Genomic DNA, 26,277 nt, shown 5'->3' with positions numbered 1-26,277 from the left:
TGTAATGGTAAAATAACACCTAATTAGATGGTACCTTAAAAGGATTAAGCAACTCTTAAAAAATAGAGGCTATCAAACTACAAACGCACATATTGTGCATATTCTGCTCTACACCATGTGTAGAAGTCTGAAACAGAACACATTCTCTACATTCACATCAGAACTCAAATTCAATACTGAAGAACTTATTTTACTTTGATTTTATTTCTAAATATCATGAAAATATTTTCTACACATATCATATTTAGTTCTCTATAGTACTTCAAAAGCCCATCATACAGGGATTATCCAACAGTCCATAATATTTTATGCATCCCCCTAAAATAGAGCTAACATATGGTTGTGGTACATCTCAGGCAGATGTCATTTAAAGCACATAAGCGGAGGTACTGACAAAATACTCTTGGCAAAAGTAAACTGATACCCTTCCAATTCTTTTGTTTTCAACTGTCTTCTAGTTCTGTGGTTCCTTCAAATTAATAACGCAGTCAATGGAAATCGCACAAGGAGATTTGACTTTTGACATTTTCTTTACCATCTGAATATTGGGTACTACCAGACATCCTTCCTATCATCCATGTGATCCCTAAGGTCAACAGCTCACCTCTAGATTGTATGGAACTATTTCTTAATCTTGAGTAGCCCACATACTAGTTGTACTCACTGTATATTTGCTTAAATTATTTTCAATATATGAGATTACATAATGTATGAGCAACATAAATGACCCTATTTTAAATTGTTGAGTGTCTTTAAATTGTTTCCAAGTTAGAGATCATAAGTTGGTATTGTTGGCTATAGTAGAAATGTATATATTGGAGCTCAAACCTCTGTATGATGTGGGGTTGGTGAAAATCTTTTCCCATGTCTTTTGCTTTACAAAAGCTTTTCAGTTTCAGGAGATTTCCATTTTTTAATTGTTTCTCTCAATGTCCATGCTACTGGGATTATATTTAGGAAGTGGTCCAAGATAAAAAAATACTGATGACAACTTATGCTGGAGAGGTTGTGAGGTAAGGGGAACACTCCTGCATTGCTGGTGGGAGTGCAGACCCTTTGGATTTCAACATGGTGATTTCTCAGAAAATTAGGAAACAGCCTTCCTCAAGACACAGCAATACCATTTTTGGGTACATATCCAAAGGATGCTCAATCATACCACAGGATATGTGTTCATCTGTGTTCATAGCAGCATTGTTTGTCATAACCAGAACCTGGAAAAAACCTAAATGCCCATTGACCAAAGAATGGATAAGAAAAATGTGTCACAATTACACAATGGAGTACTACATAGCAGGAAAAAAAATAATGACTTCTTGAAATTTGCAGGCAAATGTATGGAGCTAGAAAACATCATATTGAGTAAGATAACCCAGATCCAGAAAGATAATTATCATATATACTCACTCATAAGTAGTTTTTAAACATAAAGCAAAGAAAACCAGCCTACAAATCACCACCTTAGGGAACCTAGACAACAATGAGGACCCTAAGAGAGATATACATGGATCTAATCTACATGGGAGGTGGAAAAAGACAGTATCTCCTGAGTAAATTTGGAACATGGGAACCATGAGAGAGTGTTGAAGGAGGGAGGGAGGAGAGAAAAATGTATAGCTCAACAAAATCAGTAAAAAGAAAAAATATAATTCTATAATTTGAGAAAGCTTTGTGGAGCACTAAAAATCATGAAGATGACAAACAAATCTACAATTACTAGTATTTCTCTTTTACATGAATGTGTGTTTGTATGTACCTAGGATTGATATGGTTGGTTGAGGTTCATTTAATCTATGATTAGGCTTCTGTTTTCAGGGATATAATTAAGGCAAGCAAGCAAGCAAAGAGTTAGTTTTTTTCCACAAGTATTATTTAAAATTATTATACTTGTTTTGTTATTATTCCCATCTCCTGATATAATCTTGGCATATTGAAACTATGAGCATTAGCACTAACGAGCTGGTATTTACAGCAAATATTTAAATTCTTTGAGCCTTAGAACTTCATAGTATGAATAGTCAGTAATATCTGTCATAGAGACATCTGTGAAGAACATTATGGTGTTATGATTGAGAGAGGTCTCTTTGGTGGTTTGAATGAGAAATATCCCCTATATGCTAGAGTCTTTGAACATTTTATTCCCAGTTAGTGGCACTGTTTTCAGACATTTAGGTGGTACCACCTTGCTGGAGTAAGTACATCACTGGAGGTGGGCCTTGAGATTCCACAGCATGGTCCCGTTTTCTATTGGATATTTTTATCTTTAGTGCTTGCAGTTGATATGTGAGTGCCCAGCTTCCAGGTTCTGCCACTATGCCTGTTGCTTGCTGCAAGTTTTGGAACCATTAAGAAGTAAGTGCTTGTTGTAAGAAGTAAGTCACTGTGGGTTTATAGCCAGTACTCACCCCTCTTCCCATTCTATCAGCTTCCTATTTACAAATGAAATGTAGTCACTGTTTCCTAACTGCCAGGCCAGTCTTATGTTCCTTCTGCCATGCCCTTTTCCACAATGATGTACAGTATCCCCTCTAGACCCATAAGCCAACATGAATTTTTTCTTCTCTTTGTTGCTTTTTGAGAGACTATTCTATCAAGGGAACATAAAAGTAACTAATACAAACATAGAGTGTTTTCTTTTGACAAATGAATATTGCAACTGCTCATCTCATGCATTGTGTTCTGTTGCATTACATATTCCTGCACAAGATATTCTCCCTTTTATGTTCAGGAAAAACATTCTTTGTTTTTCATTCTTTGAAAAGTAGCTTCCTCTAACAAAAAATTAAAAAAAAAGAAAAGAAAAGAAAAGAAAAAGAAAAAAGAGAAGAAAAAGGAGGTGGGAGGTTCTTGGACTTTCCAAAGGGCAGGGAACCCTGACTGCTCTTTGGGCTGATGAGGGAGGGGGACTTGATTGGGGGAGGGGGAGGGAAATGGGAGGCGGTGGCGGGGGAGGAAGCAGAAATCTTTAATAAATAAATAAAAAAAAGTAGCTTCCTCAAACATTCTCTGATAATATGACATATATTGGAATGCTAGTCATAATGTTCACATTCAACATTGTAAATGAGAAGCTCAAAGCAGCTGAGAATCTGTGTTTAATGCAGCTTGCTCTGAGAGACACAGCGTGCCTGCCACAGAACAACTATACTTCTCAGCATTTGTATGAACAGTGCTTTGGAAAGTCCTGCATAGTTGTGTTATAGCACATTTTTTTCAAGAAAATCTTATTCATAATTAGGAAATTGTCTTCTAAATTAGAGCAAGGGAAGGATGAAGTGATATGCAGAATTGAATTTATTTAGAAATTACTTGAACAAAAAAGAGATAGGGGTTGTGTCTAGAAAATTACAATGGGAATCAATGACAGTGACATTTGATCTATTTTTTTGATTATTTGTATTCCTTGACATTCCATGTTAAAGAAATAACTTAATCTGTTTTATTTTCTTTTTATATTAAATCCTAATAAAAAACAAAAAAGTATTTTGCATGGTTCAAATGAATACAGAAGTCTACAGATATTTTTAAGAGTTTTCTCAAAGTATCATAATTTAAATTGAGAAGCAGCAAAGTAAAATACTTTTCATGTTTGTTTGAACTTACAAAGATTCTATCCAATGTCTCTCTTCATCTGTTGTAAAATAAACGTAAAATTGCTGCATATAGCAAAATTAACATAAACTATTTTCAAACTACACGTTCTACTAGATGTATAAATGAGCATGTACATATGTGCATACACACACACATACACAAACATACACAAAAAACACATTGCATCTAGTTCCAAAAGGATGTGTTTTTAATAATGTTCTTAGAACTTCATCTAGGTCTTTGGTACATGATTATTTTCTCTAGAAAATTCACAGTTTTTAGTGAATGAGTAAAAAGCTGTTTGCAAAGCAGATTTTAGTACCAGTTTTTGTTTTAGTTAAATTCACTGAGGCTACATCAAAGGTATTTTATTATCTTTATTTTTCTACTTTTCTATTGTTACAAAACAGGTTACTTTCTATTTTTATTTTGATGAGCAGATTTCAAAGCAGTCTTTAAAAATAAAAAGATGTAATTATTATTTCTTTCCAAGGTAGTTTTACCAAGTAGCAGGTATTATGTTAAGCAGCTCATTCTTGAATTAAAGTGGAAGGTCAGAAAGGACCATCAAAGGAGCTCCTGTGTCCTCATTATTATTCTGCTGTTGCATCTAGCAAACGTACTGGCCACTACTAAAGATGTGCTGTGTGTTAGAAAGATTGTCTGTCAGCATCAATTAACTAATCCTATAGTACTGTAAAGGGAACAGATCACAGCTCTCCTTCCACATCACACTTCTCTTTTATTCGTATATGACTTTTGTTTCATGTGTAATCGTTCTGTTGAATTAGTTTATATTTAGTTGCTTTATTAAAAAAAAGAAGTCTTTGGTATATCACTGAGATGTTATCATATTTGTTTTCTGGTATAATTGTACGATTTCTAGTCCAAATTAAATGACTATGTTGTCATGTCTGTCAGAAAATTTAAAAATAAAAATTTCTTCTAGTCTTCAAATGACTCATGTTTTCTAGATCATTTCCATTATTTCTTTATCTGATATAAAAACATGTGTCTATATTTTTTGATAATTATTTTTTCTATGAAGGATTCCAATAATTAGTCTTAAATATTTTTATCATCAAAACACTAGAATTATTTGTAAATATTTTTATATTACACTTACAGTCATGCAGTCATATATAGTCATGTAATCTCTATAAATGTGCAAAAACATTCATTCATGGGAAAACGTCAATATGGCAAATAAGTTGTGTATATTTCAGGCTCTCTATTAGGAAACCAACATCTTCTAAAGAGAGAGGAAATGCCTTGCTGAGAAACAAATGACCAGGCTTTAATTTAAATAGAAGCGTTCTGGCTTCGGACATATTTTTTCTCTCTTTTCCTTCCTCTTTGATTTTTTTTTTATTTTTACCTTCCATTTTTCTATTTTTGAGGCAAAATCTCATGCAGCCAAGGCTGGCTTTGAACTCACTACATAGCTGAAGATGACCTGATCTTGTCCTCTAGACTTCAGTTCCAAGGTTTGGGATCACAGGCATGCACCACCACACCTAGGGAGTGATAATCTGTTTCCACTTTATTTCCCAGACACTGCACTCTTTTATCCTATATTTTGGATGTTCCAATAACACTTCTTCCTCTCATGGAAGTTGGTCATGACACATAGCAGTGCATAGCACTTTCCCACAGTAGAATGTCCTGGGTTCTCTAGATTGTGGAATTCCCTCTAGAAACAACTTGAAAATTTTTCAAGTAGCTAGAAAATGTTTTGAAAAAAAGAGAGCAAAGAAAATCTCCATCTATTACCATCCAAGTTTTCTCAAACTTTTAAAGGAAAATTGCGTATAGACATGATAGCCCTCTTTGATAAAAATGTGCTGCTGTATTCCTGCACTGTCTCATGGCAAGTGTGTTCTCAAGGCTACCAACGATGTTTCCTCAGCAGGAGCAGGCTCCATTTCTGTTAAAAGTACATCTGTAAACCAGGCGGTGGTGGCGCCCGCCTTTAATCCCAGCACTCGGGAGGCAGAGGCAGGTGGATCTCTGTGAGTTCGAGACCAGCCTGGTTTACAAGAGCTAGTTCCAGGACAGGCTCCAAAACCACAGAGAAACCCTGTCTCGAAAAACCAAAAAAAAAAAAAAAAAAAGTACATCTGTAATCACCGGTAAGTGGGTGAAGCAACATAAAACTTTGAAACTATAAAAAAAAATCATCATTGCCTATAAATGTGCATAGATATAAACCTTGAGCCAGTGGGTTTTACTCTGATATCTTACTGCCAATCAAACTTTGTGTTCTTTTGAGTACTTGCATGAATTGTCTTCACAGACACTATAACTCTCCTAGTCAGTCTTTTTCTTTCTGTTCTTCCAGGCTCTTCTCAAAGGCTCTGTCATTTAGTTAAACCTCTCCCTTGTTATATAGCCTTGAGAAAATTTCCTCCTTCCATAGCAACAGTATCTCCCTTAGTTAACTTACTTTTTATTGTTCCAAAACTGACTTAGACATTATATGCTCATGTGTCTTTCTCCTCACCGCTGTGTTCCAGTCCACAGCCTAGTGCACAGCACACTAAACAGAACAAAACAAAACAAAAACACAGCTGCATGCAGAGGACCTATACAGACCTATGTAGACTCTGTGATTGCTGTTTCAGTCTCTGTGAGCTTCTATGACCATCAACTTTGCATTCACTCTTAACCAAAATTATCTCCAAAGAGGAAAGGAAGTACTGGACAGGCTAGCTATCAAGTTACGTGTGTCTTTTACAAAGGCTAAGTAATTGCTGGTTTCCCATTGGAGATTGTTTTCCTTTCTTGTATTGTGGAGATTGTATTCATTCCTTTATTATGAGAAAATAAAATCATACTAACCATATCAGATTTGATCCTGCATGCAGATTTGACCTTTATCTGACTCAGTGATTTGATCTAAATATTTCCTAGTCACATTTTTTCCTCACTCGTAGTCTTTGAAACCATCTGATTGACAGCTTTGCATTACACAGTGGGAATCAGGCTTGAAATCTACATTAGGAATCTGACTCTGCAACTCAATGATACTCCTTTGAACTATAGAAGTCCCAAAATAGATACGATTATGAATGATTCGAAAATAATAATCCTGCTGCAAACATTAGATAAAGAAACACATTTAAACATGTAAGCAATTCTGCTGATCTGTCTATCTTTCTGTCTATCATCTATCTATCTATCTATCTATCTATCTATCTATCTATCTATCTATCTATCTATCATCTATCTATCTATCCATCCATTTATCCATCTATCTATCTATCTATCTATCTATCTATCTATCTATCTATCTATCTATCTTCTATATCTATCTATATCCCTATATTTATCTATAGCCAATATTGAAAATGAAATTTTAGAAAAGAAAGAAAAATCACAATGTCACAACACATAACAAAAATCACCTTTCTGTACTATTTCAAACATTGTCATCACTCTAAAATGATGCTCCACTAACGTAACTTAATAGGTTATGTTTTCTGGTTGCTGCACACATTCTGTTAATTCAAAAACAAATCAATTAGATACTTTAAAACTTTACAATAGAAAATGACATTTCAGATAAGATTATGTTTCCATACACTGTTTTTAATAATTTTATTTCACATCCTTGACTGTATGCATGTATGCGTGCTTGTATATGCATCATGTGTCTGTCTGGTGACTCCATAAGTAACAAGAGACCATCAGAACCCTTGGAACCAAAGTTAATGATGGTTGTGAGCTACTAAGTGGTGCTGAAAAGAGACCTTGTCTCCTCTGCAAGAGCAGTAACTATTTTTATTACTCCAGTCCCTCATGTTGTTCTTATTGGTTTAAACATGAGCCATCCCTCCATCCCCACTTGTAGTATTTATTGGTATAAGTATTTCCAATTCTTGGCTTTACAAACATCTCAAGAAAATCCTCACGGTTAGTGTTAGGAATGTTTCCTAACACAAGCTCTCTGCCGATGCAAAAACCCCAATCAAGCCGAATCAGAAACAAGTCAAATTAAAGAATATCCAGGTTTAATGGGATTCCTGTACTTTCTGGTGTCCGCGAGGGGAATTGGGGGTGGGTGGGAGACCACTGAAGCCACTCTCCAAGGGAGCACTTGAAATAGACTGGGGGAGTAGTCAAGGCTTGGTGGGCCACCTTGACACTCCTCCAGGGAAGGATCAGGATTAGGCAGGCACCGGGGTGGGGCCTCTGAAGATGGAGGCCCAAGACAGGGACTTACAGTTAGTATTTACTATTTATAATGTTTTAAGGGATTCAACCTCAAATCAATTTATCTCACAGATATCACATATGAGACAGAAATATATGCTTTAAAAAAAAAACTGTCACCATGTCCTGATGATAGACAACCATAGAGTTCAAAGTTTGCTTCATGCTACACCTTTCTTTTCCCTTATCCAAATAGTCAAACATATACCCAACTTCTGTACCTCCAAAAAATGTCCAACAGAATAGAATTATCAATAGGACAATCATTATTGAACCTCTTCAAAGTCCCCAGCCTTTGGATGCAAAAACATACTTTCCTCAACTTCCTGATTTTCCCTCCACCATTTGTACTATTCCGCTTATACTTGTAAAACAATGCCAATAACCAACTACTCAGCACACCTGCCAAGAACAATTGTGACTTAGTGGATGTCTCAGTCATTTAAAAGACACTGTTCTAATCTCTCATGAAATGTGCATATCAGTTAAGATATGCAAGCACTTATTTTATCAGGGAACAGAGACCTCTCAATTTAGTCTGAAATATATTTCCCTTTCAGAAAGATATGTTTACCATTTTGAATAAGAGAGGCACTTATCTCTAGAATATCAAAATAAATAAAAACTCATACTTTTGAATTTATTATAATATAATAAGATGTTCATTATGGTGCTATGTCTCCTTTTAACCCACCAATTTGGAATAACAGGTAAAAGTTTAAACGAATTCATATCCCTGATTTGTCTTTGCTAAAGACAAGATATTTACATTTCTTAATAATATATCAAAATAAACCAATAGAGAATGTGATTATAAAATATAGTAGTCGATTTCAAAGGGCATAATTCATCCTGTTTATTTGATCCTGAGATTTGTTGTTCAATTTTATAATAGAGAAAAGTTTCAGTAAAGACTCTACATTTCTGTTTCCATTATGTAATACTTTTGCTACAACTGGAACATATTATTGTTATCCTGGGCAAAGACAATATTCTTGAATGGTATTCTAAATAATAGCAAGCTTTTGAACATCATCTTCCCATGACTAGATGACCCATGTGATCTTACTCTATTCTGGGATAATAAAATGTCTTATATTTAGGAAGAGGATGGTTTGAATTGCAAGGAAAAAAAGCTAAAGATCACATTTTTGGGTTAATTGTATCAGAAACTGTGTGGACCATGATACTGCAGAGGGAGGTAAACAACGGGCTCATTTTGTGCTCCTGCATAAATTAAAGAAGACAGAGAGACAGGCAGTCGCAGCTGTGAAGGCAGTCATGTGTTCATCTGTTGCTCCCCTTCCAAGAGTAACAGAGAAAAAAAAAAGGACAGAAGTTTTGTTCAGGAAAATATATGCTACTGTATGAAATTCTTGTGGAAAGTTAAGCATGCGCATGCTGTATGCTTTCATTTGCTCTTTTCTAGTGACCCTCAAATTGAAAGATGCCATTTGCTAGGGAAAGCCCTCACTCCTTCACCCTTGTGATTCTTTATCTGTCAGCAGGAAGAATTCAAAGAAATGTTTCAGATTCTTTGTGTACTCAAATGAGCCTTCCAATTGTTTCTGTAATAGCGATCACCCTTGGCTACCTCTCCTCTAGAAGCTGCCCAGGTTTCACTACAGACTTGCTTTAAAATCCCCAGGATTAAGGATATCCATGCTATTAAAATTGTATTTAGTGATGAACTTTTGCATAGAATGACAGTGTTCCAATAATTGCCATGGACTTTGTGGCTTAAACTCTCTTATGGGCATAGACGCCAAAGCAGAAAGTGAGCAAGCACAGAGCATTCTTCCAGGTCATCTGCAGTTAGTCTTAATGTGAATATCCATTGTCAACCCCTTTTCTCTGTTTTTAATTTTTTGTTCATCTAAAGTAAGAATTGTAAATCACCCTATGACCAGAAGGAGATAAAAGGAATTATTAAACTCTTAAACAGACTCTTGATTGCTGTATTCACCCTGCTTGGCAGCTCATGCTTTACAGTAAAGCTATGGATTGTCCGCAGACTGGACTGCCATGTTGCTAGCCTAAGCAACCTATATTAACTGTATCTTTCTTCTTTAACTTCCCATATCGGGGCAATTACTGTCTTTTTGGTTCTTGGACCAAGAAGACTGTCTATCTGGCACAGTAATTACACTCTAGACAGGCATCTGACAACTGCCACCTCCCTGAGACGTTCCTACTTGCGACTTACTTTTCAGAACAACATTTTCCATGCAGTATCTTAAGATGTAAATGAAATAAGGTGATTATACAAACTATTGTATAAAAGAACCCATAGTTCCTTGTGGCATTTATAATCCAATCTGATAAATTTAGCATGGCTTACAATTCACTTTTCTTATCTTCTTGAGTTTCTGACTAGATTTCCAATAACAAAATCCAAATAAAAATAGCGAAACTATACAAATTGTTAAAATCTTTATATAATTGCCAGGCTTCGTGAAAAGAAACAATGAAACAATATAAAGAAATAGTTCATGTTTCGTGAATGTTTGTTCATAGTCTTCTGTGAAGCATGGGAAACATGCAAGTCTGGCCTGTTGTAGAATTGACCACTCCCTTCCTTTGTCTCAAACTATCAGAACACACCCTGTCTCCTGGTGACAGAGAGGTCACCCTTCCATAGATCTCTGTTCTGGGAAAAGGTATTAATGTTCTTCTACATGCTGCGTCTCAAGTTCATTCAGTTCAGATAGTCAGTGTATCAAGGGACCAGATGTTGGGTAATCTGGCTTGAAACTGCCCATCACAGGCTTGCCGCATCCCCAACATATATTTTTACACAATGTGCTCTGCTTTAATTGTCCTCTCTTCTGATCCTGGATATCGTTATAGATGCCTCTTCATTCCCTTATATAGTGAACTCTATCTCTCTAGTGTAAGGTATCAGTTTTAATATCTTCTCTTCAGGGACCGTTTTCCTGAAGCTGAAGAAACCCAATACTTGAGAATTTTTTTTTTTTTTTTTTTTTTTTTTACCAAAACTGAGATCCACTTTGGGTATATGTGCCAGGGGTGGGCTCCCTGTCATGGTATGGTTTTCAAGCTGGGTCATTGATTGGCTGGCTACTTCCATAATTTATGAGCCATCATTACCCCAACACTTTGTAGGCAGGGGAAATTGTAGGTAAATAGTTATGTGACTTGGTTGAGGTACCAATCCCTCCACTGGAAGACTCGCTTGTTTTTAGGATATGGCTGGTTCAGGCTCTGTATCTCCCATTGTTCAGAGTCTGAGCTAGAGTTACCCTCATGGATTCCTGGGAGTTTCCATTGCACTACTTATTAAATATTCTGATGTTATAAAGGTTTGAAATATAACTCTCATTATAACAACAAATTATGTGTTTTTATTACTGTTGTACTTCTATTGTGAACTTTGAGTTATTTTTATGATACAGATTATCTTGAGGATTCAGTCACAATAAAGACATTTTTAAAATGTAAATATATGATAATAAAACTGTTGATGAATATCAATGTAAAATGCGTTAAATTTGTTTATGCTGTGGAATATTTGTTTAGTGATGCAAAGATGTATTGTATTACTTTGTGTTGCATTTGTTTAACTCTGTGAAGCTATGTTGCTTTGTCTGTCTAAAGTACCTCATTGATCTAATAAAGAGCTGAACAGCCAATCACTAATCAGGTGAAGGGATAGGCAGGGTTGACAGGCAGAAAGAATAAATAGGAAGAGAAGAAATCTGGTAAGAGAAGATCAGGGAGAAAAAGGAGAGGAAGAGTATTGCTCCAGGGAACAACCACCAGCTACAACACAAGCCACAGAGTAAGAAGTAAGTTAGTTAGAAAGGTGAAAGCCCAGAAGCAAAAGATATATGGGATAAATAAAATTAAGAAAAGCTAGCTAAAAGTAAGCCAAACTAAGGCTGGGCATAAGACTCCATGTGCTTATTTGGGTGCTGGGTGGCAGGCCCCCACTGAGTAAAGGAAAAGAATACAAAAACAACATAAAACAAATACAATTTCTTGTAAAATAACAATTCCACTATGTTTCATTATATCATTCAATAATTTTAGTTAATATGGATTTTATCTTAGCAAACTTATTATATCAGAAAAATATCTCACAATTGAAAAAACATGAATAATATTGCAATTTAATTTATGGAAATTTTTTACATAATTGACTCAGAATTTTGATAGTGAAATAATATATTTTGATAGCAACTGTCCTATCAGTCACAAAACAAATGTGTATTAAACTACTTTGCTTATCATGGGATTTAATATTCATATCTAATGAGTATAAATTACTTGCTCTGTATAATCTTTTTGATATAGGGTTCCACTGTATATCCTTGGCTGGACTGGAATTCAATATGCAGACCATGCTGGCCTTGAACTGGTAGTTATATGGTCACCGCTGCCTCCCAAAGGTTAGGATTAATGTCATGTGCCACCATGTCTGGCATTAATATAAAATTTATTTTTAATATAAAAAATGTATATATAAATCAAAAGATATGTAAACTTATTAATTGTATCCATGAAGTTTAGTAATTATATTCTGCTAAATTAATGTACATAATTCTGCAATGTCCATTTTAAATTTTACACACTTAAATGATTCATTCCTACTGGCTAGCTTTTATACTATCAGAAAGTTCTACTTCTTCTACTGAGTGAGAAAAATATTAAACAGTCTTATCCATCTGTGAATCCTGTGAACTACACTAATGACTGTACTGGCATGATATGTAAATTAACGCATAGCGGCATGAACGCTATGATGTTACGGGAGCAACCAACCATTTTCTGGATGGATTTAAAACCCAATCCACAAGACAGATCTCAAGTCTGGTACTGCTAACTAGACTCAAATTCATGACTTAGTGATAAATGGACCTAGTATTGAACTGTCTTATACCTTATACTTTACACCTCAATTTGTGCTCATCTTTATACTCACATATTAGAACATCTCTCATCTTTCATCAGATAAGTTTATTTTTGCAATAGATGATAAGGCCCTAGTCATTTGCAATGAATTAGTATCTATGAAATACTCAACACTATATGAGATATCTATACCATTAATTTCTTCCAAAAGTTCAGGGATCAACACAGAATGAGGATCAGAAGATGAGATAGTTAGTGGACATGTGTAAAACACATTATTATATTGGAATGGTAGGACAGTGGCACATATAAGCTCATAGCAGCTTTGTCTGCATGCACAAGATCAACTCAATCAAAATCCCAGGACTGACAAGTGTGAAGCTAATGAATTGCCACTCTTATGGTCTTCAGAGATGTGACACCAAGAGACTACCTGTGCTTTGTAAACAGTTTCACACCCTTGTACATAAAGGCAGCACGAGGAGTGCTCAATGGGTTTTAAAGAGAGAGAGAAAGAGAACATACATGCTTTAGGGAGTGCAAATATATGGGTAAGAGATAATTGGAAGGGAAGGAGTTGGGTTTTTTTGACAAAATACATTATATACATTATGAATTATCAATTAAAAATCTATAATGTTGTGAAAAATAAAACATAAAACTAAATAATGTTTAAATAAAGTATTAATAAATCATAAAATATGGAACATGATAAATGCAGCTTATCCTTTTTAATTTTTTAATTGATTTTATTGAGCTATACATTTTCTCTGCTCCCAATTTACTCAGGAGATCTTGTCTTAAAAATCTTTTTGTATATGTGTCTGTTCATTTGGAACGTGTATGATGTATGGGTCTGCATGTACCATTTGGGAGAATATATTACCCCAAGGATAGCTAAATAACTTATATCAATTCCTCCATTATTTTAAATGTCTATTGGAACTGAGGTGTGCATCTTTGTTTCTCTATAATCCTTTTCAAATACCTTATGTGAAATTTTTCTTTAAAAAATGTGATGAAGATCTTTTCCAGAAAGACAATGATCATATGTACTCACTCATATGTGGTTTTGAAACACAAAGGAAAGAAAACCAACCTATTAAATCACAATTCCAGAGAACCTAGACAACAGTGAGACCCTAAAAGAGACATATATGGATCTAATCCACATGGGATGTATAAAAAGAAAAGGTCTCCTGAGTCAATTAGGATCCTAGAGAACATGGGAGAGAGTAGAAGGTGAGGGGAGAGACAGGGAGGGGAGCAGAGAAAAATGTATAGCTCAACAAAATCAATAAAAGCAAAAAAAAAGTAATGAAAAGTGCAAGATAGTTATCTAAAAGTAATGAGGCTTTATATAATTTGAGAAAATTTCAAAGTGTGTTTTAACAATGAAACACACTCAGACCTGCAGCCTTGCTAACTTTATTTTCATGGCACACACACTTGCATTTGTTATGTGATTAATTATTAGTACTTCAAGGTCTACATTTACTAAGTATTACTGAAGGGAATCAGCCAATGAAATTCATAAATGAGTAAGGTCTTATAATTTTCCTTAGAAAGCACGTATTTTCTTATTTTACTTCCATGTCACATACTTTACTTTCCACTCCCTGAAGCTCAAACATTAAGCCTTCCTAGAAAAACCCAGCTTGATAAATCTTGACAGGTGATAAAATAAGTTTTACTTTAAATAACTCACTGCCTCTATTCATTGGTATCAAATAGACTTCAGTACAAAATTCCTAATATAGAAAATTGTCACTCATGTCCAAAGAACTTTCTTCTGTTATCTAAATCTTTCCTTTTCTTCACCATGTTCTTCAATTCACTGGAGCCATATATAAAACTACATCAAATGCCTCTCTCTTTATAATCCACACAACATTAACTTTTATGTAGAAAATTTTGCTTATTTTCCTCAAAATTATGGTAAGATATCTAATAACTTATCCCAATTTTTTTCTTGTCCTAAAATCTACATATTAGCAAACAAGGAAAGAAAAATCAGGTTCTGTATTTTTTCTTTGGTTAAAACAGGACTAAACTTTCTAGGGCAAATGATGCAGAAATTTTTACATAAGTTTAAGCTAACTATTTAGGAATACTTACACATGTAGCATTTAATCTTCCAAGAACAAAGTGGTGGGACGGTACAAATCTATTAGGTCTTTAAATATGAAAAAAGTGGATTTTGAATCACCTTTTCAGTCAGCAGCAGTGTCCTTTTTATATCTTGTTCATGTTGAGACATACCTGGTTACCTTGCGAACAGTTCAAACTTGACTATCGTCAGTTTAATGAGCATCATAAGTCTTTGGCTCTAATGATCAAGTGAGATTGTTATGGAGTACAGAATTTTAAATCGACAAATTTCTCTGATTTTTCACATCCTAAAAAGTTGATTATTAGTACTATTACTGAAAAGATTGTGGCTAAAAAGTATGAAATCAAATTCTACTTGGATGGACAGCTGTTGTAAGCTATACATCAGGGTGACATCTACTGGGGTCCAGTTTTGATGAAATTCGCACTTTCGAAGATAGGAGTGTGACAACTGGAATTATTAAGCAAAAGTAGAGGAGACGTGAGGGGAAAAAAGGCAGAGACACAGAACAGAATCAGAAGGAAAATCCAGTGAATTTTGAACCACCTCGTTTATTTTCCACAAGCTTATATATTGTCCTTATAACCTGTTGTTAATCTCCTTTGAAGAAATAGGAAAAGCAAGGTGGAGCAGATCCACCCAATAACTCAAAATACTCATTAACCACACCCTAGGACAGGCTGTCTTGTTTATAGTCACACCTGTTGTCAACAACTATGAAAGAGCAAAATAAGATCAAACTTTGTGACCTTTAGTCAAGCTAGAACAGGCTCTTATCTGTGGGCCTCATAGCCAGCTCCTCTTACCTTCAATTTTATCCAACTCCTACCCTCCCACCCCAGGTATCTCTCAATACATTTTGTCTGGGGCTAGATTTCAAAGCACACATTATAAAACTGTCAGTTTTACAAATCTAATTTTGCTGTTGTTTTAAGTCCATTAATATTAAAATGGCATCAAGTCTTTAATTGATGCGGATCTTTCACATTAAAGTTTAACCTTAAGATTCCATAAGCAGTCGTTTTAGAGGAAATGCTTTTGGAGACATCTGAGCTCCTTTTTAACATGGTGGCAGTAAGGTCTTTTCAGGGTGCCCCGAATCAAAGCAGAAAAAAACAAGCCTTTCCTCTAGAATTGTCAAGCAAGCAACGCCACTTTTGAAAGTAAGACTTTTTCTTTTACTCAGCCTCTTTTCTTATTGTAAAGGTACACTTTACATTTCAACAGCAAAGAGAAGAAAAAAAAAAAAACGAGCAAAGCTGTTATTGATTTCTTACATCCCAGAGTTTCTACTGCTTCCTAACAGACGAGCAATATTCTACGTGTTTGGCTTTGTAGTCCCTTTCTTTCCCCCACCTTCCTCCATTCTGATTTCTGTATATATAATTTTAATAATTAATTAAAATAAATTTGGGAATAACATCAAATTCTAAAGCTATGCATGCAGTAGTTATAATCTTACCATCAACTCACAGGTTAGGAGTTCAAACACAGGTTCACCACCCTGAGACCTAGAGAAATACAATACAAACCAAGCTTTTAGTATTAAGATTTGATTTTCATTAAACAAAAATTATATTTATGATCCAATGATACTTGTTATTGTATGAATTGTTAATGCACATTAAACTTAATGGTGTTGACTATACTTTTGTCAAAAATAGCATAACCCAACTCACATGAAATTGTTGATATTGGCATACGTTCTTTAATTTGAACTGTTTAAGGCAGAGATTATAGAGAAGTTGAACACCTGTACAATATTTCTTCTCATGGGCCTGTCAGCGTTGGATACATTTGAACACATAATGCACTCTGCAGATGGAATTCCAGAGGGAAACACCACTCATTCTCTTCTAGTGACAATGCAGGTGTTTGTATAGATTTATATAAAATGGGGCATGCATACCATCAATGTGATTGCAGTACCATAATCCTATTCTATACTTTCTGTTTTAAGTGCTGGAGAATATAGAACTCCATATAACCCTAAATGTGTAGTTATAAAATTGCAATCATAGTCTACACTTGCTATTTTGTTTTTTGGATTTTTTGTTGTTTCTGTTTTTGTTTTTCTGGACAGTGTTTCTCTGTGTCAGTCCTGAGTATCTTGGACCTTGGTTTGTAGACAAGGCTGGCTTTGTACTCACAGAGATCTGCCTGCTTGTCTCCCAAGAGCTGGTATTAAAGGCATGCACCAGTACCTCCATGTTTATACAGAGAATGTAAAACTCCACGCGACTACAAATTTCATATCATTTTAAAGGATGCATCACACTCTATTGTATAAAAGATATTTGAAGTCATAAAAATTTATGAACTTAATTAATTTCATAGTCTTTAAATCTCTTGGCTATGATCACTCATGGCATTATTTGACAGATGATACAGGAAAGAGACTTTGCCAATGCTTTATTATTATGATGTAGCTTATTAATTTATAAATAGAGATTAAAATTATTAATCTCTAAAGTTTACTTCCAGGTAGCTGCTTTTTATGTGAATAAAAATGCAAATGAAAATTTAATCTTTTCTCATGGAGAAATGAGTAGCCTTTGCAGATTCCTCAGAAGTTCCGGATTCCATGAGCTATTGCATGTGCTCTTCTGAAGAGCCTCTAGTTAACCACGGTAGTCTATAATATGTGCTCTTCTGAAGAGCCTCTAGTTAACCACAGTAAGCTATGGCATGTGCTCTTCTGAGGAGCCTCTAAGTAACCACAATAAAAGTTGATAAAACTAGAAACAGCACAAAAAGCACTGTCATGTTGGCTGCCTAATGTTTAGAGGTATCTTTGGAGAATATACTTTCTCCATGTATTTGTATACTAAGGTATTCAACTTCAGTGTTATAAATAGAAACATTAACTATGAAAAATTAACATTTAGCACTTAGCAAGAGATGTCATAATGTGAAAATGAGTGTGTCATTGAAAAGAATAATGGTGGAGATTAGTAAAATGCCACTATCATGAAGACGAAAATCAACACATCAGAATTTGATTTCTTCTGTGTGCGTAGTGTGTGTGTGTGTGTGAATGGGTGCACAAAAATGTATACATATGTGAAGATTAGAAGTGAACCTCGGGTTCCTCAGTTGGCAGACCCCTCTGGTTTTGTCAGTAGTGGTAGCTGTTTCTGAAATAATGTCTCTCAATTCACCTGAAACTTTCTGCTTAGTGAGTCTCAGGGATACACTTGTCTCTCCTTTCCCAGTGATGGAATTAAAATGTGTGTCAGCACACTGACCATTTCTATGTGAGGTCTGCAGATCAAATTCAGCTCCTCCTACTAGTGTAGCAACTATGTTTTCTACTAAATACCTACCTAGCTCTCAGCCTTGCTTTCTTATTGTGCAAGGTAAAATGTATATATAAAATGCAATCCTGAATAACAAATGCTCAGGAAAACCTCAGCTGAGGTCACTGGACAAATAGGTGTCAGAGATTGGAAGTATCCAAAATCTTTGATTCTTGATGTATTGGGCTAAGTTCTTGGACTTTGCTATTGGCCTCCTTATTTCCAAGATGGTAGGATCTGTTCACCAGAATCCCAAAGATGCTTTTGCCATTTTTTTTTCATTTTCAAGTTTTATAACATGTGGGTCCCAACAATAGCACATTAGCCTTTTAAATATTCCAGACTCATCTATCAAATGTCATACTATTGCCACTGTCATTGCGGGAGGAAGAAGTGATAAAATCATTATTGACATATGCTATACTTCCTATTGACATGTTTTAGGGAAAGCCTCCCATATGCGAAGATCCACCCAAACGTCAACTCTCAATAGCCTTCCTACCTGCTCTTTCCTTTTTAGCAACAGATGTAAGGATTTAAGTTTTGGTAACAAAATGTTTTCTTTAGGGTTTTTGGTTTCTATTGCTGTGGTGAAACACCATGACTGTAAAGTGTGTTTGGGGAAGAGGGAAGTGTATTCTGCTTACACTTGCACACTGCTGGCTACCACTGAAGGAAGTCAGTACAAGTACTCAAACAGGTCAGGAGCTGATGCAAAGACCATGGAGGGTGTTGCTTACTGGCTTGCTTTCCATGGCTTTCTCAGCCTGCTTTTATATAGACCTCAGTACCACCAACCCAGGAATAGAACCTCCCGCAATGAGCTGGGCCTTCTTCCACTGATCACTAATTGAGAAAATGCCTTACAGTAGGATCTTAGGGCAGTATTTCCATACCTGGGCCACTTCCTCTCTGCTGACTCTAGCTTGTGTCAAGGTGACCCACAAAACCAACCAGTATAAACAATAAAAAGTGTAGCAGAACAAACATTTAGAAAAACTAAATATGATTATGCCAGAATAAGCTGAATGAATATATAAACTAAAAATACCATTATTTCTATTTTATTTTTAAAAACTGAAGGTCAAACTTTAATATTTAGTATTATAATGAAGAAGTAGAAATTGCATTATAATGTCATTTAGTGGTATCATATGCTAAATTACTTTTTCAGGCATTGTGTTACATATTTTCAATTTTAAATGGAAGCTTTTAACTGAATAATTGAATTTCAAGATAAAAACCACAAGAGATTTATGTTTTCTAACAACATCTAGAAGGTATAGTTGAGTTTGAGATAATAATAAAAATTCAAAGGCTGTCTTCATCTGTATTACTGTATTATTATACATTTTGATCTGTTTTAATCTGTATTATTATATTGATTAGCTATAGTAGGCATGTGCATTATAAATCATTGTTCAGATTTACATTTCAAAAATAATAGCAAAAGCATCTAATAAATTTATCTTCCAAGGTTAAATCCAAGCCAACGAAATGACTTCAAGCATATACGAAGTATAGTGCCAAAGTCTGGCTCACCCCAAACTTAATTTATCTTTTCAATGATTTCCAGGGTTGGACTCTGGCAAATAGTTGAAATGCTATGACGTATTTAAACAGGAAAGAGACAATTTGCATGATATGAATAAATAATTATGCATAGAAAAGGTGTTTGCAGGAAAAGGCCCAGTCATTAAACCAGCAGTGCCATTGGCACTAAGTTCTATCCTTGTCCTTCAGGAAATTTCATTTCACATAAGATTCTAACAATATGAACTAATTAATGCATCACTTTCATTTAAGCAAGCCACAAGGTACTATGCTGGCTTATACATTAATTCATTACTGGAAATTTTATAAATCTAATATCCTAAGTCTATCTGGTTAAAGAAGGAACACCGTAGTGTTACTGTGTGTTACTAAAGCCCAGAACTTTATTTAGTTGTTCCAGATGTTATAAACATTTACACAACACATAAAATTTCCCCAGAAGCATGTAAAATATTTCATTTCTCTCATCTCAACCCCACACAATCTTGCTATTTTTAGCATCATATGAATAGAAGTGATAAAGAAGCTAACAAATGTACCCAAGGGCATCCAGCCAATGAGTGATGGAGTAGAAATTCAATAACAATCTCTTTAGTTCACAGTGAGACAGAACATTAAGATTAAAAAAATTGTGTGTGCATCTGTGTGCATGTGGGCATGTTTATGGGAAGCATGACTGTGGGCTCCTGTGAGTGTCAGAAGAGGCCATCAGATTTCCTGCAGCTATATTTACAGCCAGTTGTGAGATACGTGATGTGGGTACTGAGAACTTAACGGTGGTCCTCTGGAAGTGGAGAAAGTGCCTTTACCTGCTAAAACATCTTAGCCCTCGATTCTCTTAATAAGAAAGTATGTAATAAGACACAGTTTCCATTTAACTCTGCTTAGAAAGAACTTAAATTTATAACTCCAAGAATCATAGACACTATGCAATACTCTCCAGCAGTCAAGAAAAATGAAATCACAATTTTTCAGGTAAATTGATGGTAGTAGAAAAGTTTATATTGAGTGAAATCATTTAGACCCAGAATGACAAACATAGCATGTTCTCCCCATCTGTACTTCCTAGGATTTAAATGTGTTTATTGTAACCTGGAGTACCTGTAGAATCCAAGAAAGTAAGTGGGAACCAAATAGGTGGAGCAATAGACAGGGGAAAAACAAGGTACAAATGATTTAAGAAAGAAAGTAGGAAAAACAGTGAGGGGCATTAATTAGGTATGGGGAAGGAGATAAAGAAGAAAGATGGACGAGAGTAAACTGACAGCAATAAAGTCTGGAAAATACATAAAATATCTTATCATTATATATTTCTATAAAATAGCATGCATATAAATCTCTGTATGTATATACATATATAGTTTTAAGAAAAAATTATCAGGTCTAAGATTGCTCCCTCCAAGAAAAATAAAGTAACAAAATCCAATACCAGTAATGACGAGTCTCCTTTGAGTTATTGATCGAGGTTTTCCAAGAGGCGATTTAAGCATAGTCTATGACTATTACCTTGGGTTGCCTCTCAGGGGATGAAGGGATGGCCTATGCTCTCAGACAAGGGGCCTGGAGGATATGAACTGGAACTGTCCTGAAAATCTTCTTCCTGAGAACTAGCTTTCATGACACCAAGGGACACAAACAAATAATAGTCCTACCCAGATGTAATATCTATGAACAACATCACAATCCAGCATGGCACAATAACCCTAAGAGTACAATAGTGCTGTGCATACTTGATGGTAAGCAATAGTTCTCTATTCCTACTTAGGTCCTGATCAACAGGAGTAAACTAGGGCCTGGCATTGGAACTCTAGCCAACTGCTCAGCACAAGTGAAATCCTACATCTTGGAGAAGAACTTATAAATGCTATTTACTAAACCAGAATAATTCCTAACTACATATTAAATTTTATCTTTATATACACATATAAAAATTTCCCAGAAAAAAAGATCATTACAGAAAAGCACAGTCAATCAAAATGTAGAGAACAAGACATTACATGATACCCAGTCCCAAGTGATGTACCCACCGCACAGTTCCTGCACCTAAGGCTCAGGAATACTTTCAGAAGAGGGGGTGCAAAGATTGTAAGAGCCTAAGAAACAGCGAGTTTGGTATGAGATTGTGTTGCCTAGAAAGGTCAGAAAGGCTACACCCATAAAGACACATCAGCATGGTTACCTGAAGAAGACCTTAACAAGTTTGACACCGTGGGCATGCGAAAACGGAAAAGGGAAAGTCCATGGAGACTCAACGAAATATAGGCATTTCGGGAATGATGAGAACAAGAGCAATTATCTTCTCCAGGGAAGAGCCCTCCAATTGGTTATCTAATATAAATTGGTTACTCCTGAGATAATACACATTCAAGTAACATTGCATGACCTGAGTAGGCTGCATTTACATATTTAGGAATATGTGTATATGCAACAATAAATTTGAGAGAGAACAAGCAAGATGCACGCATGAGGTTAGAAGGAGGCAAAGAGAAAAGGAGAAATTATTGCACGAAACCAAAAACCAAAACCAAGTAGAGACAACTAAACCTCCCATTTCAAGTAAGTCATCGGAACCTATCAATGAGTTCTAAAGTTTCTAGCTTAAAGCACTAATATATGATGACAAATATTAGGGTATTTGCTCTGTAGTGTCTGACTGGTCAAATGCTAAATGTGCACCATGTTTCTTTATCAGACATGTCTTATATTTTTGATTCTGACAAATTTTACAAGGCATAAGATTTTATAAAACATGTAAATTTTGTATAATATGTGAATTATTTTGACTTGGTTTACCAAAAACACTTTCTAAATATATAAATAAGATTTTAAGGTGAAAAACTTTGAACTCTTACTTCCTTCGGGACTGTCAAGCTTATTTGAGAAGCACCAGTATTTTAATCTTTGCAAAGCAACAAGTTTGAGAGAAAAGTCAAATGCTACTTTGAAATTCTGCATGTTATAAGGTCTCATTAAATCACTAATAAATACCAAAGATGCTACAACAGAAACAACCGTAGGATAGAGTCAAAACAGGACAGATGTTGGGGCTGGAATAGGAGAGTGATCCGTAATCTTGTTTTCATGGGACTAAGTTCTGGCAATTACATTCATGTGGAAGTAAGTGCTATAGAAGGTGGGAAGTGCTTTCCTTATACTCCTTCCTCTTAATGTTTGGCCAGGTTCCGGGTGCTGCTGCCCACCCCACTTATAACACTCACACCCACCTCTTTTGGGGAATATTATTTTCGGGTGTTACTTTTGTTTGTGCTGCATTTGTTTAACTCTGTGAGTTTGTATCCCTGTGCCTGTCTAAAACACCTGATGGTCTAATAAAGAGCAGGTCATGAGAAAGGACTGGTGGGGCTGGCAAGTAGAAAGAATAAATAGAAGGAGAAATCTTACATGAGTAATGAAAGAGGAGCAAAAAACAAGTCCAAACAGTTGCTCAGAATGTAAAAAATATTGTATGTATTTTTCATTTGTGGCCCTATAATTTATGTAGTTACATACAGCCATTTGTGTGCTTGTTTAATAAAAGTATAAGAAAAGTCAAAGTGTTCAGAAGAATGAAGTCGGGATGTGGAAGGAGGGAGGGAGTGGGGCACATGAGGGATGGACCATGTACAATATTTATCTGTATGAAGACTTTTTAATTCATTTAAGTTTTTAGTTGATGTTGTGTATACTTTATATGGTTGACAAGAATAACTTAAATTCCAAGTGGACAAGTTCAAAGAGATCCTCCAAAATGGTTTATGTTAAATTATGACACTATCATAATTTTTCTGAGCTGATATTCTTTCACAGCATGCTATAGAGCTTAAACAAAGTCATTATTCATCCTCAAAGCTTCCATGTTATTAATGACTACTTACTTGATATGAAATTAAGGTAGTATACTGTAACTGTCAACATTAATGCAATGCTTCTTTAATTGCAGGGAATTGTCATTTTGGAATCCCTGTAAGAATGTGGACAAGTTCACACAATTGGTTGAACTTGCATGTAAATTAATAATTGGTAACCATGGCAACATTCATCAAGTGGAGAGACTGCCTTTCAGTCACAACCTTAACTGTAACCCTCCTTCCTTATGTGCAAGGAGATAACTGTGACTGGCAGTGTCTTTGCTTTACTTTCTGTGATTGGTTACCACAGGAAAGCCCTGGAAAGTGACCTCTGACTGTTCTCTGATTTCTTGGTATTTATCTTACTTTCTTATCAACTGTTAAAATACAGTCAAGAGCAAGATCACAGTAATAACTTTCAAACTCAAACACATACACAAAATTTTAGCCTTGTTTAAAGTAAAATAAAAATACCATACAGAAGTTCATTTAAATGCGGAGAGTTTGGGTTTAGGCAGTGTTTGTTTGAGTGATATGCTAATTTAGCTTTGAAATGTTTTGATTTGCAAATTCATCACATAAAATAATCCTTGTATTTAGAAGATGGCTTCCCGGGGTTAAACTTCTACTTACAGAAATGCAGGATCTAAGAGACTATCCCAGAACAAAATTGTGAATCATCACTTTAACCACAGTGGCAAGTTGCACAAGTTCTCTCCTTGTGTCATCATCCCTGAAATGCGAACATTTCAGGTCATGGATGTCAAATACCTACTAGCTTTGTCTCCCCTTCAGTCTCGCTCCATGCAATTATATCTCATCTCAATTAGAAGATGCTTCAGAAAATCCGCTCTAAGATGTAAAGTTTGGAAAAGGAACATGTTTGCTTTGCACAAGAGTTCTAATTTTTCACCACGTTTAAAGCAGAACTGACATGCTCATGCATCCTCAGCATTTCTTCACAATTGTCCAATATGTTTCTGGTGGCGCTCAAGTCAAATGTTTCTGAATCTATGCCACTCTAGATCTTGTTACTAAGACATTCTTCTTTAAAAATGGTTTTATGTGTATGGGTATTTTGCCTGCATGTGTGCCTAGTGGACACCAGAGGTCATAAGGGGACACTGGAGCTCCTGAAACTTGAGTGAAAGTTACTTGAGAGCCCCCATATGAATGTAGGAATTGAATCAGCTTTTCAGAAATAACAGTAACTGCTCTAAAGTCTTTACCCATCTCTCTAGTCCCTACCTTACATATTTTTTTAAATTTTGGTATTATTAATTGATTTGCTTGTTTTTTCTTTACTTGTTTACTGCTTCTCCATGGTGGATATATGGAGGTCAGAGGAAAACTTGAGAGAGCTCCTTCTCTCTTCATGCCCATGTGAGTCCCTCTGAATCACACCCAGATCATTAGGCTCGGTGTTAAGTGCTCCTCTAGCCATGCCATCAGCTCTTGTAACATATTCCTATGTACATTAAAGTTACTAATGACAATGATTTTAGTTTTCAAATTTTCCACTTCTAAAGTGCCTGTGTAGCATAACCTATTCTTTTAAATACTTTGTATCTCTTTTCTTCTCAGATTATTTCTTTCATCCAATTTTTTTTATTTTCTAATAAAAAAATTTTTTTTGGATGCTCACCTTCCTAGTCCTGGATGGAGGGGGGATGAACTTGGACTTCCCACAGGGCAGGGAACCTAGACTGCTCTTTGGACTGGAGAGGGAGAGGAAGGGAACAAGAGGGAACTGGGAGGAGGGGAGGAGGTGGACATTTTTAATTAAATAATAAAAATAAAAACATAAAAACAAAAAAAACCAAAAAAATAAAAAAAAACATTTCTAATGCTTCATTTGGAAGATTTCAAAGATAATTATAAGCCTCATTTTCCTACAGAAATCTGTCCTTTACCATCCCAACTGCTAAAGCTAACTTCCATTTTCTTATATTTTTGGGTTGTGAAGCTAGCTTTAATGGCTGAGTCATCTCTCCAGTCCCCATTTTCTTGTTGGATGGTAATTCTATTCTAAAGTTTTCTACATGATTTTTTTTCTCACTCAACAAATTCTAATGATACTCTACTGAAGGTCTCCAATAGTGCTGACATCAAAACTCAAGCCTCCTGTAGTCATAATAGCCCTGAAATATTTAGTATATGTGGACAGTTCTGTAGTCTATCTGTCTTCAGTAGTAGATAAAGCATCTCGAGGTATAGCAGTGTTTAGGGATTTGGAGATAAATATAAGTATTAATATATGGATATACAAATTAGAATACTTTCATTTTTTACATATCCTTACTAGAATGAAACTATATTTGCTTCCAGTTACCATTCTGACAAGGAATTATATCCAAATCTCTGTTTTTAGATGTCATTTTGATTCTTGGTTCTAATGTTTCTTTCAAAATGTATTGGTATAAAGTGCTCCCTAAATATTTCAAACTATTTAAGCTCAAAATCTTCTAATGAAAATGTACATATGCATAGTTAAAACTTTTTCTGTTATCTAAGATTTTCATTCTGTTATTGACACTTTCTCCATGTTTAAAAAGCTATATTTTATCTGTGTAGGTATTTAATCTGCAAGCGTGTCTGTGCATCATATATAAGCATTGCCTGTGAGGGTCAGAGAGCATCATATTCCCTGATGTTGTTGTTAAAGAAGGTTGTGGTCCACTATGTGGGTGTGGAGTATCAAACTTCAGTCCCCTGGAAGAGAAACATGTGTTCTTAACTACTCATGCATCTCTCCAGTTCCATAGTTAAGAGACTTTGA

The 26,277-nt window shown here is 35.3% G+C and overlaps 1 protein-coding gene across 31 annotated transcripts in view; it reads right to left on the bottom strand.

The window, feature by feature from the left end:
- The window catches only part of Ptprd (protein tyrosine phosphatase receptor type D), a 2,217,081-nt gene that overhangs the window by 1,231,896 nt on the left and 958,908 nt on the right, over nt 1–26,277 (bottom strand). For all 31 annotated transcript variants that reach the window (XM_057783903.1, XM_057783917.1, XM_057783909.1 and 28 more), the window contains one exon: nt 16,260–16,308. The gene's annotated coding sequence lies outside the window, so the exon portion shown is untranslated. The remainder of the gene's footprint in view (nt 1–16,259; nt 16,309–26,277) is intronic.

This window comes from Chionomys nivalis, chromosome 11 (assembly GCF_950005125.1).
Source record: "Chionomys nivalis chromosome 11, mChiNiv1.1, whole genome shotgun sequence".
NCBI classification, from domain to species: domain Eukaryota; kingdom Metazoa; phylum Chordata; class Mammalia; order Rodentia; family Cricetidae; genus Chionomys; species Chionomys nivalis.
Note: the sequence above shows the minus strand (reverse complement) of the source record. Positions and strands in the feature narration are given on the sequence as shown.